Source organism: Mustela nigripes, chromosome 1, assembly GCF_022355385.1.
Source record: "Mustela nigripes isolate SB6536 chromosome 1, MUSNIG.SB6536, whole genome shotgun sequence".
In the NCBI taxonomy this organism is placed as follows: domain Eukaryota; kingdom Metazoa; phylum Chordata; class Mammalia; order Carnivora; family Mustelidae; genus Mustela; species Mustela nigripes.
The window spans coordinates 122,460,940-122,474,582 of NC_081557.1; the positions used below are offsets into that span (position 1 = coordinate 122,460,940).

General features: G+C 39.2%; 1 protein-coding gene across 1 annotated transcript in view; it reads right to left on the minus strand.

Annotated features, from left to right (window-relative positions):
- The window catches only part of DPYSL2 (dihydropyrimidinase like 2), a 128,247-nt gene that overhangs the window by 97,693 nt on the left and 16,911 nt on the right, over positions 1 to 13,643 (minus strand). The window lies entirely within an intron of this gene.

The window sequence follows — 13,643 nt, forward strand, 5'->3', positions numbered from 1 at the left end:
CCCAGAACACTTGATTTTGACCTAATCATCCAAATATTCAGGCAGCTGTGAAGAAACCATTGCCCAATCATTTCTGTAAGAATGACTTTCACTCCATACGGACCGTTAATATAAATTTAGCTGTGAGCAAATCTACTTATGCCACTCATCAGAAAATCAATTTTTAAAATTCCCTATCAAATAAATATATCCTTATGACCTATCATTAACTTCCTGTGCATGCCTGTCAGGTTTAATAGGCATCCCCAGAGTCCCCTCAGTGGCCTAAATCAAGCTGTACTTCCCATCTTCCTCATTGTTCCTTCATCGCCTGTCAATAAATCTGCAGTCAGGGTCTTTACCATTTCTCTTATCAGATGCAAATGTTTCTCTTTCATTTCTGTTCTGCTTCGCTTAGACTTATTTCCAGATTCTTCTTTACTGTCCTTCATGAATCCACCATTCATGTCTCACACACCTAGTAGTTTACCTTTTGGAAGCATGTTACCAACAGAAAACTTACTGTTTAGGTGAAAGAAAGCTATCTGAGCTTGTAATGATAGTGTGCAAGGATAATAGCATTGTGTGTTAACATAAAGTCCCCGTTCTTGTTGAAGTGGAACATGCGGACCCTTGTGTCCTGGCACATTTATTTCAAGACAATGTCAACAAGTTAACAATCTCATCTTGACCAGCTCATTGAAGTAAATAACCCATTTACATCCCAATTCATATTATTGTCCTACACGACCCTTACACTGAAAAAAAAATCCAAATCTCAGTATTTAATTGTGCATGAACAGGCCTAAAACACAGTATGTTTCTATTTTTGTTGTTTTCTACCACAACTGCCATACCTACATTCTATGAAATAAATTCAGGCTTCAGGTTTGAGCAGGAAAAGTTCCTATAATATCGGAGGTAATAGTTTAGTTTTACTATATGCCAACTCACGCTCTCAAAACTGTATATGTATCACACATTTAATCCCCCTAAACAACCCAAATGTTATGGACTGAATATTTATGTCCCCTCAAAATTCTTGAAATCTTAACCCCCAATGTCGTGGTATCTGGAGGTGGGGTCTTTGGGAGAGGATTAGGTCATGAAGATAGAGCCCTCATGAATGGGACTAGTGCCTTTATAAGAAAAAGCCAGAGAGCTGGCTCGCTCTCTTTTCTACCAAGAGAGGATACATGAAGAAGCTGGTTGCCTACAACCTGGAAGGTGGGGGGGGGGGGGTTCATGAGAACCCACCCAAGCTAACACCCTGATCTCAAACTTCTGGCCTCCAGAACTCTGAGAAATAAATGCTTGTTGTTTAAGTTCCTAATCTATATCTGTTATATCATCCCAAACATATTAAGTCACCTAAAGGCTTGGGGCACCTGGGTGGCTCACTTGGTTAAGCATCTGCCTTCAGTTCAGGTCGTGATCCCAGGGTCTTGGAATTGAGCCCCCGAATTGGGCTCTCTGCTCAGTGGGGAGTTGGCCTTTCTCTGCCCTTCATCCACTATTTCTTTCTCTCCCAAAAATAAATAAAATCTTAAAAAAAAAATACACCTGAAGACTTAAACGGTGTTCTTCCCTTCCTTTAAGCAAGGAAACAGTCACAAACTTCTAAGGTGCCCAGTTAAATTTAATTAAAATACAGGATTCCCAGTTAAATTTGTGTTCCATATAAATAATGAATAATATTTTTGATATAACTATATCCCAATATTTAATTAAAAGTACTTATATTAAACAAAGTAAAACATTATTTCATGAATAAAAAATACTTGGTGTTTATCTGAAATTCAAATTTAACTGGGTGCCCCTTATTTATTTATTTATTTATTTATAAAGATTTTATTTATTTATATGAGAGAGAAAGAGAGAGTGAAAGAGAGAGCACAAGCCTTGAGTGTGGGAGGGTTGGGGCAGAAAGAGAAGCAGACTCCCCACCAAGCAGACAGCCTGATGTAGGGCTCAACTGCACGGCCCCAGGGCTGAAGGCAGACACTTCACTGACTGAGCCACCCAGGCACTCCTGGGTGTCCTATATTTAAATTTATGAAAACGAGCAACCCTGCATAAAAAGAGTAGGTAAACTGGTCAAGGTCACACAGTTGGTGTAGTAGCAACTGCCAGTATGAAGCCAGGCAGCTGATGCCAAAGCTCATGCTTTTCCCTCACAGATCTTTGTAAGGATTAAATAAGATAGTCCACGTAAATGGCTTCGCATGGTGTCTGACACCAGTAAGGATTCAGATCTGAGTTGTGAATCATAGAATGCTAATAACCAGCATTGTTGCTCCTGTCATTGTTGTTAGTTCTAAGATTTTCATCTCCAAAGGATGCTATCAAGAAAGTGAAAAGAAAACCCACAGAACAGGAGAAAATATTTGCAAATCATATATCTCATAAGGGGCTAGTTTCCAGAGTATATAAAGAACTCCTAGGGGTGCCTGGGGGGGTTCAGTCGGTTAAGCATCTGACTTTGGCTCAGGTTATGATCTTGCGGTCCTGGCATGGAACCCCATGACAGGCTCTGCTCTCAGTGGGAAGTCTGCTTCTCTCCCTCTCCCTCTCCCTCCATCCCTCCCTCTGCTTGTGTTCTCTCTCTATCTCTCATAAATAAATAAAATCTCTTAAAAAAAAAAAAAAACAAAAACCTCTTACAACAACAACAACAAAAAACTCAATTTTTAAAATGGCGAAAGACTTAGACATTTCTTGAAAGAAGATATCCAAATAGCCAGCAAGCACATGAAGAGATGCTCAACATCATTACTCATGAAGGAAATGCAAACAAATGCAATCAAAACCACAGTGAGATACCACTTCACACTCACTAAGATGGCCATTATCAAAAAGACAGTAACAAGTATTGATAAGGATGTGGAACCATGGGAACAGTTTCCATACTGTAGAAAACAATTTGGCAGTTTCTTAAATGGTTAAACACAGACTTGCCATATCAACCAGGAATTCCACTCCTAAGTACATACCTTAGAAATGTGAAAACATATGGCCACACAAAAACTTATACATAGATATTCATAGTAGCATTATTCATAATAGCCTAAGAGTGGAAACAATGCAACTATCCTTTTAAAATTTTTTAAAAAGATTTTATTTACTTATTTGCCAGAGAGAGAGTGAGAGAGAGAGAGAACACAAGCAGGGGGAGTGGCAAGCAGAGGGAAAAGAAGGCTCCCTGTTGAGCAGGGAGCCTTATGTGGGACTCGAACCCAGGACCGTGGGATCATGACCTAAGTGGAAAGCAGATGCTTAACTGACTGAGCCACCCAGGCATCCCAACAATGCAAATATCTGAATGGGTAAAGAAAAAGTGGGATATCCATAAAATGAAATATCTTTCAGCCATAAAAAGGATAAAATCCTAAGACATCTTATAACATGGATGAATCTTAAAAACATTACACAAATTGTATTTGTTTGGGCTGCTACAACAGAAGGTCATAGACTTGATGGCTTAAGTAACATTATTTCTCACAATTCTGGAGATCGAAATTCCAAAATTCGGGTACCAGCATGGTCAAGTTCTGATGAAAGTCCTCTTCCTGGTTTATAGACAGCCCTCTACTCAACATATCCTCACATGGTAGACAGGGGAAGGGAGAGAGAGAGAGAGAGAGAGAACAAAAGAGAAAGAGAGAAAGATGACTAGTTCTCTTTCTTTTATTATAAGGGCACTAATCCCATCATGGGGCCTCCACCCTCATGACCTAATTACCTCTCAATGGCCTCACCTCCTACTACAATGCCAATGGGGGTTAGGGATTCAACATATAAATTTGTTGGGGGACACAAACACGCAGTTTACAAAACCAAGGAAAAGAATCAAATCACAAAAAGCTTCTTATTGTACGATTCTATTTATATGAAATGTCCTGAATAGGCAAATCAGTGGAGATGTTAAACAAATTAGTGGTTTCCAGGAGCTGGGGGTTGAGGCAATAGAGAATCACTGCTTAAGGGTTTCCTTTTGGGGTAATGAAATGCCTAGAAAGTAGATTGTGTGTTGGCTGCACAACTTAAGAACAAACTAAAATCACTGAATCAGGCACTTTATTTTATTTTATTATTTCTAAGATTTTATATGTTTATTTGACAGAGAGTGAAAGCACAGCAGGGTGAGCAGCAGTCAGAGGGAGAGGGAGAACCACGCTCTCCCCAAGCAGGGAGCCCAATGTGGGACTCGATCCCAGGACCCTGGGATCATGACCTGAGCTGAAGGCAGACACCTAATGACTGAGCCACCAGGTGTGCCAAATCATGCACTTTAAAGAGGTGAAATCTTAAGGTGTATGAAGTATATCTCGTTTTAAAATGCCTTTATCAAAACTCATTCCTCTCCTGAAGTACACCCTGGCCTCACTTTCCTTTGAAGGAAAGTGAAGTACACCCTCGCTCCTCTTTTATACTAAAAATCAAGCCCACCAGACATAAACTTCCTCAAGTGCTCTCCCTTCACATTTACTCCCATCCCTGGTCACACATTTCCAACTGCAATAAAAAGCCCTGATCACCCTCCAGAAACCACATCCACCCCCGCACTTGAAGCCAATCCATCTTTCCTAGTAAGGAAACCAGACCGTCACTCTCTATCAGTCCTGCCCTCTCACTGGGGCCCTCCTCTCACTACCCAAAGTGATCAGGGTTTCCCATTGTACCAAAGCAAATAAACTTACAAAAGCACAAAGGGCCTTCCCATGCCTGCCTCCCCAGCAAACTACCTGTCTTCCCTAAGGACATCTAGATGAGATCCCTCCATCCGCCCCCACCACCTCCCCTCCCAATGTCCCCAACCTCACAGCACATTGGAGCTGCCACCCACCTTCCACCACCCTCCACTCCTTGTTCAAAGATCCAGAGTCTAACAACCAACCTGTGGTGTCCTTTCAGGTTTCATCCTATTTCATTTGATTCTGACTTTGCACTGTTGACCATCTTTCACCTCTGAAATTTCCTTCTCTTCCCTTCTATCTTGACTTTCATGATATTAAATAAAATACAATCACCATTTATAAAGCATCTGGTAATACCGGGCACTGTACTTCCACCAATCTTCTGGGCTAATCTGCACAATGCTATGGAATAGGAGTTGAGGCAATTAAAAAACTGTTTCTATTTTTCAGATATGATTCCAGAGCCAGTAGATTAATTATACTGAGGCCCAAAATTAAATAACTGACTCATCTCCAGCTCTGGATGACTCTTTAATCAGTGCTCTATGTACCATGATACCACACCTGCCTGCTATTGGTCTTACTCCTCTGACAGCTGCTTTTTAAGCTCTTTTGGTCATTTTGCCTCCAGACTCTCTCACATCTAATAAATTCTTCACCCTTGTGCCAGAACAATCTTTTTGCAACGGACATCTAAGCATGCCATCCCTTGAGAACCTTCCAGGAGAGTTCCATCAGACCTTCAAAAAATAGATAAACCCAATGTTATTTAAACCATTCTAGAGCAGGTGGTGCCTGGGTGGCTCAGTCAGTTAAGCACTGGACTCTTAATTTCAGCTCAGGTCATGATCTCAGGGTCAAAAGATTGAGCCCCATGTCAGGTTCTGCACTGAGTGTGGAGCCTGCTTGAGGTTATTTCTCTCCCTCTCTTTCTGCTCCTTCCCACACCACTCTCAAAGAAAGGAAGGAAGGAAGAGAAAAAAAGAAAAAGAGAAAAAAAAAAGAAGTGTGACTAGTCTTAATTGAGATATATTGTAAGTATAAATAAGATACATACCAGACTTCAAAGACTTGGTATGGAGAGATAGCAACGAGATGAATGAATAAGACACCCTTCACTTGTATCCCTTCAAAACCAACAATTTTGCATCTTTTTACAGACAGATGTGCTTTTGTGGGAGCTATGGGATCCCCACAATGTATGTAGGTATCCAGGAGTAGCCTCACATGCTGTGTGTTGGGTAAGAGGCACACAGACCTCAGTCTCAGCTGTGGACTCTGAAGTAGCCCATGCAACAACTCCAGTCCCTCTCAGCCATGGCCAAGAACCTCCTGGAGAACATCGTCTTAGACAATCGTTCACAGATACGAGAGCCCTTATGGAAGTCCGGGATTCCAGCAGAGAAGTTCCAGCATACCATCAGAGAAAAAAACAAACCCATGAGTTTGGATGCATTGGCATGGTAAGAGGGACAAGCTTGAATTACCTGTATCACACCTGCCCCAGGATGGCACAGCTCTTTGCCATGAGCTCTTCTTGACTGTGATTCCTCCCACAGAGAAAAGTTAGAACATGTGAATGAGCACCTAGTTTCCCCAGGTATGTGCAAGGCTGCCAAACAGGCCCTTTCTTTCTCATCCAGATTACTAAATCCTGAGCTGCATGACTGGGGGCGTATGTAGAGGCTGGGAGAGCAGCAGATAAGACAATCAAAGGGCAATAAAGTAATTCAACTACAACAATCAGGAAGCCAGCCCAGGAGCCACTGGAAATGCCTCGATGTGGACCCTTCCAGCTGGCTCACAGGTACCCTCAGTGTCGTAAGCACCTCCTCTGCACACACCCTACTCTGGGGCTGGCTCCCTGTGCACGCTCCGAACAGTGGCGAACGTGGCAAGAGAAAGCTTTGGCAGACAAACTGTGAACACATGTGAATAGCTAACCCAAATTTATGGGACAAGGAGAGGACCACAAACTTGAGATCTCGCTCCACCCTTGGGCAAGCAAAGGGGAGCCTCTCAGAATCTGAGTCCTGCAGGGCATGGTTGAGAGAAAGAGGACAAGCTTAAGGATTCTGCCACAAGAGGGAGCAAGAAGTGTAGAGCAGATACATCCATAGATGATCTGACAAGTCTCTGAAGTCCTAGAAGGGCTGACAAAGGGCACTTCTTTCCCAAAGTCAGGGAGTAAAGACTGGAGTTGGGGTGCCTGGATGGCTCAGTTGGTAGAGCATGCAACTCTTGATCTTGGGGTTGTACGTTCAAGCCCAACTTTGGGTATAGAGAGTACTTAAAAATAATAATATCTCGCTCTCACTCTTTCCCAAATAAATATATAAAATCCTTTTAAAAAAAGAAGAAATTAAAATGGAAATTTAAAAATATCTTTAATAATGAAAATACAACATACCAAAACTTGTGGGATACAGCAAAAGCAGTTCTAAGAGGAGAATTTATAGCAACAAACACCTACATTTAAAAAAATAATAATAAAGGTCACAACTTACCTACATTTATACCTTAAGGAACTAGAAAAAAGAAGAACAAACTAAGCTCAAAGTTAGTAGAAATAAGGAAATAACAAAAATCAGAGAGAAAAAAATTGGAGACCAGAAAAAAAAAAATGGAAAAAACAAAACAAAGCTAAAGATGAGTTTTTTTAAAGATAGAAAAATAGTCAAAACTTCAGCTACACTAACTCGGGAAAAGTGAGAGAGGATCCAAACAAATAAAATCATAACCAAAAGAGGAAACATGACAACTGTTACCACAGGAATATGAAAGGTAATAAGAGACTACTGTGAATAATTATATTCCAAGAAACTGGACATGCTAGAAGTGGATAAATTCCTAGAAACATAGAACCTACCAAGACTGAATTATGAAGAAATAGAAAATCTGAACAGACCAATGAGTAAAGAGATTGAACCTAATCAAAACCCTCCCAACAGAAGCACCTGGGTGGCCCCTTTGGTTGAGCATCTGACTGACTATTCATTTCGACTCAGGTCATGATCTCAGGGTTGTGAGATTGAGCCCTGCATCAGGCTCTACACGCAGTGGGGAGTCTGCTTGAGATTCTCTCCGTCCTTCTCCCTCTGCCTCTTCCCCCCTATTCTCTTACTCAGGTGCCCATAAATAAATCTTTAAAAAAAAAAAAAAAAAAAAAAAACAGCAACAAAGAAAGGCCCAGGACCAGATGGTTTTCCTGGTGAATTCTGTCAAACATTCAAAGAAGAATTAACAGCAATCCTTCTCAAACCTGTCCAGAAAAATGAAGAGGAGAGAGTATTTCCAACCTTATTTTACAAGGTCACCAGATACCAGATACCAGATACCAGAGCCAGTTAAGGACATTACAAGAAAAAGAAAATTCTAGGTCAATAGTCCTGATGAAAATAGATGCAAAGGTTCTCACCAAAATATATGCAAACCAAATTCAATAGCACATTAAAAGGATCTCACACCATGTTCAAGTTGGATTTATAGCAGGGATGCAGGTGTGAAGCAACATATGCAAACGAGTCAGTGTGATGCACCACTTAATACAATGAAGGATGAAAAATTATATGATTGGGGTGCCTGGGTGGCTCAGTAGGTTAAAGCCTTTGCTTTCGGCTCAGGTCAGGATCCCAGGGGCCTGGGATGGAGCCCCGCATCAGGCCCTCTGCTCAGCGGGGAGCCTGCTTCCTCCTCTCTCTCTGCCTGCCTCTCTGCCTACTTGTGATTGCTCTGTCAAATAAATAATAAATAAAATCTTTAAAAAAAATTATATGATCGGGGCGCCTGGGTGGCTCAGTGGGTTAAAGCCTCTGCCTTCGGCTCAGGTCATGATCCCAGGGTCCTGGGATTGAGCCCCACATTGGGCTCTCTGCTCGGCAGGGAGCCTGCTTCCTCCTCTCTCTCTCTCTCTCTGCCTGCCTCTCTGCCTACTTGTGATCTGCCAAATAAATAAATAAAATCTTTAAAAAAAAAATAAAATAAAAACATTTAAAAAATAAATAAAATTAAAAAAAATTATATGATCATCTCAATAAATGCAGAAAAATCTTTTTACAAAACAATATCCTTTCATGACAGAAACCATAATAAGAAGGGAGTTCAACATAATAAAGGTCATATATGACAAGGCCATAGCTAACATCATATTCAATACCTCCTAGTACCCAGACCAATAAGGTGAGAAAAAAGTTAATTAAAAAAACATCTAAATTGGAAAAGAAAAAGCAAAATTTACTCTGTTTGCAGATATATGATCTTTTGTATAGAAAATCCTAATGACTCCACAAAAAAATCTATTAGAACTAATCAAGGAATCCAGTAAAGTTGCAGGTTACAAAATGAACAGACAGAAATCAGTTGCGTTTCTATACAACAGCAATGAATTATCTGAAAAAGAAATAAAGCAATCCCATTCGTAATAACCAAGGAGCCACCTTAACCATGGAGAAAAAAGATCTGTATGTCAAAATCTGTGAGACCCGGCTGAAAGAAATTGAAGGAGATACAAATAAATCCTGTGTTCATGTATCAGAAGAACGAATATTGTTAAAATGTCCATACTACCCAAAATCATCTACAAATGCATTTTCACAGAAATAGAAATAAACAGTCCTAAAATTTGTACTGAACAAAAGGACTGCAAACAGCCAAAGCAAACCTGAGAAAGAACAAAGCTGAGGCATCACACTTCCTCACTTCTCACTATATTACAAAGCTGTAATAATCGAAACAGTATGGTACTGACTTACAAAGATACATAGACCAGTGGGACAGAATCCAGAGCCCAGAAACAAACTCATATTTGGTCATAGGAAGCCGAAACATATTTGACAAGGAAACCGAGAATACTTAATGGGGTAAGAATAATTTCTACAATAAATGATGCTAGGAAAACTGGAAAATCAGATACAAAAGAAATTAAACCCTTATCTTACAGTACTCACAAAAAATAACTCCAAATGGATTATAAATTTAAATATAAGACTGGAAACTATAAAATTCCTATAAGAAAAAAATGGGAAAAATCTCCTTGGAATTGGTCTTAGCAATGATATTTTTTAAATTTTTTAATTATTTTAATAAACATATAATGTATTATTAGCCCCAGGGGTACAGGTCTGTGAATCGCCAGGTTTACACACTTCACAGCACTCACCATAGCACATACCCTCCCCAACGTCCATAACCCCACTACCCTCTCCCTTCTCCCCCCCACACCACCCTCAGTTTGTTTTGTGACATTAAGAGTCTCTTATGGTTTGTCTCCTTCCGGATCCCATCTTGTTTCATTTATTCTTTTCCTAGCCCCCAAACCCCCCATGTTTAGCAATGATATTTTGAATATGACACCAATAGCACAAGCAACAAGGCAAAACTAAAAAATTGGGACTACATCAAACTAAAATGTTCTCCACACAGCAAAAGAAACAATTAACAAAATGAAAAGGCAACTTATATAATGGAAGAAAATATTTGCAAGCCATCTATCTGATAAGAGGTTAATATCTTAAATATATAAGGAACTCATACAATTCAATAGTAGAAACAAAACAAAAATCTGATTAAAAAATGAGCAGAGAAACTGACTAGACATTTATACAGATGGCCAACAGGTACATGAAAAGGTGCTCAACATCACTAATCATCAGGAAAATGCAAATCAAAACCACAAAATATCACCTCACGCCTCTAAGAATGTCCGTTATCAAAAAGACCAGAGACAACGTTACTGGTAAAGATGTGGGAAAAAGGGAACACCCGTACACTGTTGGTGGGAATGTAAATTAGCACAGCCACTATGCAAAATGGTATGGAGGTTCCTGAAAAAACTAAAATTAGAACTATCATATGATGTAGCAATTCCACTTCTGTGTACATGTCCAAAGAAGATGAAGTCACTAACTAGAAGAGATATCTATACCCCTGTGTTCGTTGCAGCATCATTCACAATGGCCAAGATATGAAAACAACCTAAGCACCTATCTGTGGATGAATGGATGAAGAAGATGTGATACACACACACACACACACACACACACACGAATATTACTCAGTCAAGAGAAGGAAGGAAGTCTGGACATCTGTGATAACACAAATGTACATTGAGGGCATAATGATGTTAAGTGAAGTAAGTCAGACAGAGAAAGATAAATACTGTATGATATCACATATATATGGAATCTAAAAAAGCCAAACTCATAGAAACAGTAGAATGGTGGTTGCCAAGGGCTCTGGGGTTACAAATTTCTTATTATAAGATGAATAAGTGGGCACCTGGGTGGCTCAGTTGGTTGAGCCACTGCCTTTGGCTCAGGTCATGATCCCAGCGTCCTGGGATCGAGTCTCGCATTGGGCTTCTCCCCCTCCCCTCTCTGCCTGCCTCTCTGCCTACTTGTGATCTGTCTGTCAAATAAATAAATAAATTCTTAAAAAAAAATAAGATGATAAGGTGACATACTTAACAGTACTGTAGTATATATTTGAAAGTTGCTAAGAGAGGAAGTCTTAAATGTTCTTGCCCCCCCCATAAACAGTAATTATATGAGGTAATGGAGATGTTAACTAACCCTACCGTGATAATCATTTTGCAGTACACGCACATAACAAGTCATCACATTGTACACCTTAAAATTTCACAATGTAGGTCAATTATATTTCAACAAGGCTAAAAAAAATCTTAGTATGAGCAAAAGAATATAAAAGATGTCATTAATGGGGTGCCTGGGTGGCTCAGTCAGTGAAGCTTCCAACTCTTGGTTTCAGCTCAGGCCATGATCTCAGGGTCATAAGATCGAGCCCTGCATCTGGCTCCGTAGTGGGTGTGGAGCCTGCTTGGGATTCTCTCCCTCTCCCTCTGCCCTTCCCTTCACCTTCTCAAATAAGTAAATGAATAAATAAAGCAAGCAAACCCTATTATCTTTTTAAAAAGAAGTCATTAGTCATTTGAAAACAATTGCATATTGAAATTACAATATTTGGGATATGTTTGAGTCAAGTGCATTATATTAAAATTAATTTCACATAGTTCTTTTTACTTTTTCAATGTGGCTACTAGAAAGTGTGAAGTTACCTAGCCCATCATATTTCTACTGGGCAGAATTGCTTAGATAAAGGGGAGCCTTTCTGTAGGGCTTGCTGTAGGAAGATCTTGCTATAAAGGTGATATTCAAATCGAGACCTGAAGCATAAGCAAGAATTATTCATGCAAAGAACTGAGGAAAGAATGATTCAAGTAGAGGGAAGAGATGATACAAAGACTGAAAGATGAGAAAGAGATTGCCATGTTCAAGGAAAAGAATAGAATCCTGAGAAAATAGAGTATAATAAATAAAGGGATGAGTGATCTGGAGGTGAACGGAGTGGAAGACAATTGCCAAATCATGAAGAGTCTTTGGGAAACAAACACTAAAGCCAGAACGAGCTTAGGTAGAGGAATGACACAATCTACTTTGCATTTTTTTTTTAAATCACTGTAGCTGCTGTGGGAGAGTTGGATTATAGTAGCACAACAGTTAATCAACAGTAATAATTAGGAGACTGTTACTATGGTCCAGGTGAAAAAAAATGGTAGCTACAACCAAGGGGTAAGTGTAGAGATGGGTGGAGAGGAATCAGTGGATTTTAACTGTGTTATGAAGGTAAACACTACAAACTTCCTGATGGGATGGATATAAGGGATGAGGAAGAGGGAAACATTGGATGTGTCCTGTGATTTCTGACTTGCACACTCATGTCGATGGTGCCATGCATTGAAGATGACCAATAGATAAGCATATTTAGGAGAAGGCAAAAGTTCTATTTTGGACATGTTAATTTTGAGATGTCTATTAGATATATAGGTGAAAATGTTGAGTAGGCAAGTGGATAAGTCTATGTTAGAGATACAAATTTAAAGTCATTAGCACATGTATTTAAAGCTTTGGGTTTGGAGGACATCATCTAGGTAGACAGAGGATTTAGGCTCTAGTCTGAGTCCTAAGGCACTCACTCCAGCACTGGGTTCCTGCGGGGGGGTCTGGAAGATCAGAACTATTACTATGCAATAATAATACCAAGATGTAATCTGTATTCAATTCCATTCTCTCATGAGTATATAGTAGGATTTTCCAAAGGCTGTAGGATATGTGATAATATAGCTCCAACAGTTACCAGAATATGTTCTCATGCGTCATTATGTTTTCTAGAATTTTCTAAAGTGGTAGGTTTGAGTTACAAATATGTGTGTTTTTAGAGATTAGTTCTTTTCTTGGCACTTATACTCTGTTCTTGCCAGCTATCATCAGTTACACCTACTATATCTCTATAGTCTCATTATCATTCAACAAACAGTTATGTTGAAATCCCAGAATTTCCTTGAGCCCATGTGGAAACATAACTAGCACTAAGTATAATTTGTTTCCTTGTTTTATAATAATGATTTTAATAAATTTTAAAATTTTATCTTGGGTGTTATTAGGGAATTTCATTCTTAAATAAAATTTACTTATATTTAATTATATCTAAGGGAAGATTGTTGGCTTTAAAAAATATTAGAAGACTCAATTTCTAGACATATAGTATACTGTCTACACTTAAAGATGATGAAAACAAAATCAATATATAAGAAGTTCCTTTAGTCACTTTTCATGTAAAAGATGTTATTTATGTTAACTTGAAATGGGTTTATTACTGTTATTTTTAAATAAATGAATAAATGTATTTTAACTCCTCAGTCCTAATTTCTAAAACTGTAAATATAGAGAAATATGGCCTGCAAAAACAAAGGCTCTTCGGGGAACCTCAATTTTTCAAAATTTAAAGGCATCCTGAGTCCACAAAATTTGAGAATCGCTGGTCTAGAGGGTGGATTGAAGGTGTGAATCAGCAAACTGGACCAAGAGATCGGTGATTAGGAAGAAAACCTGACTGAAGCATTATGTAAATCAGGAGAGTTTTAAAAAGAGTGTTAAGTAAATGGGTTACAGA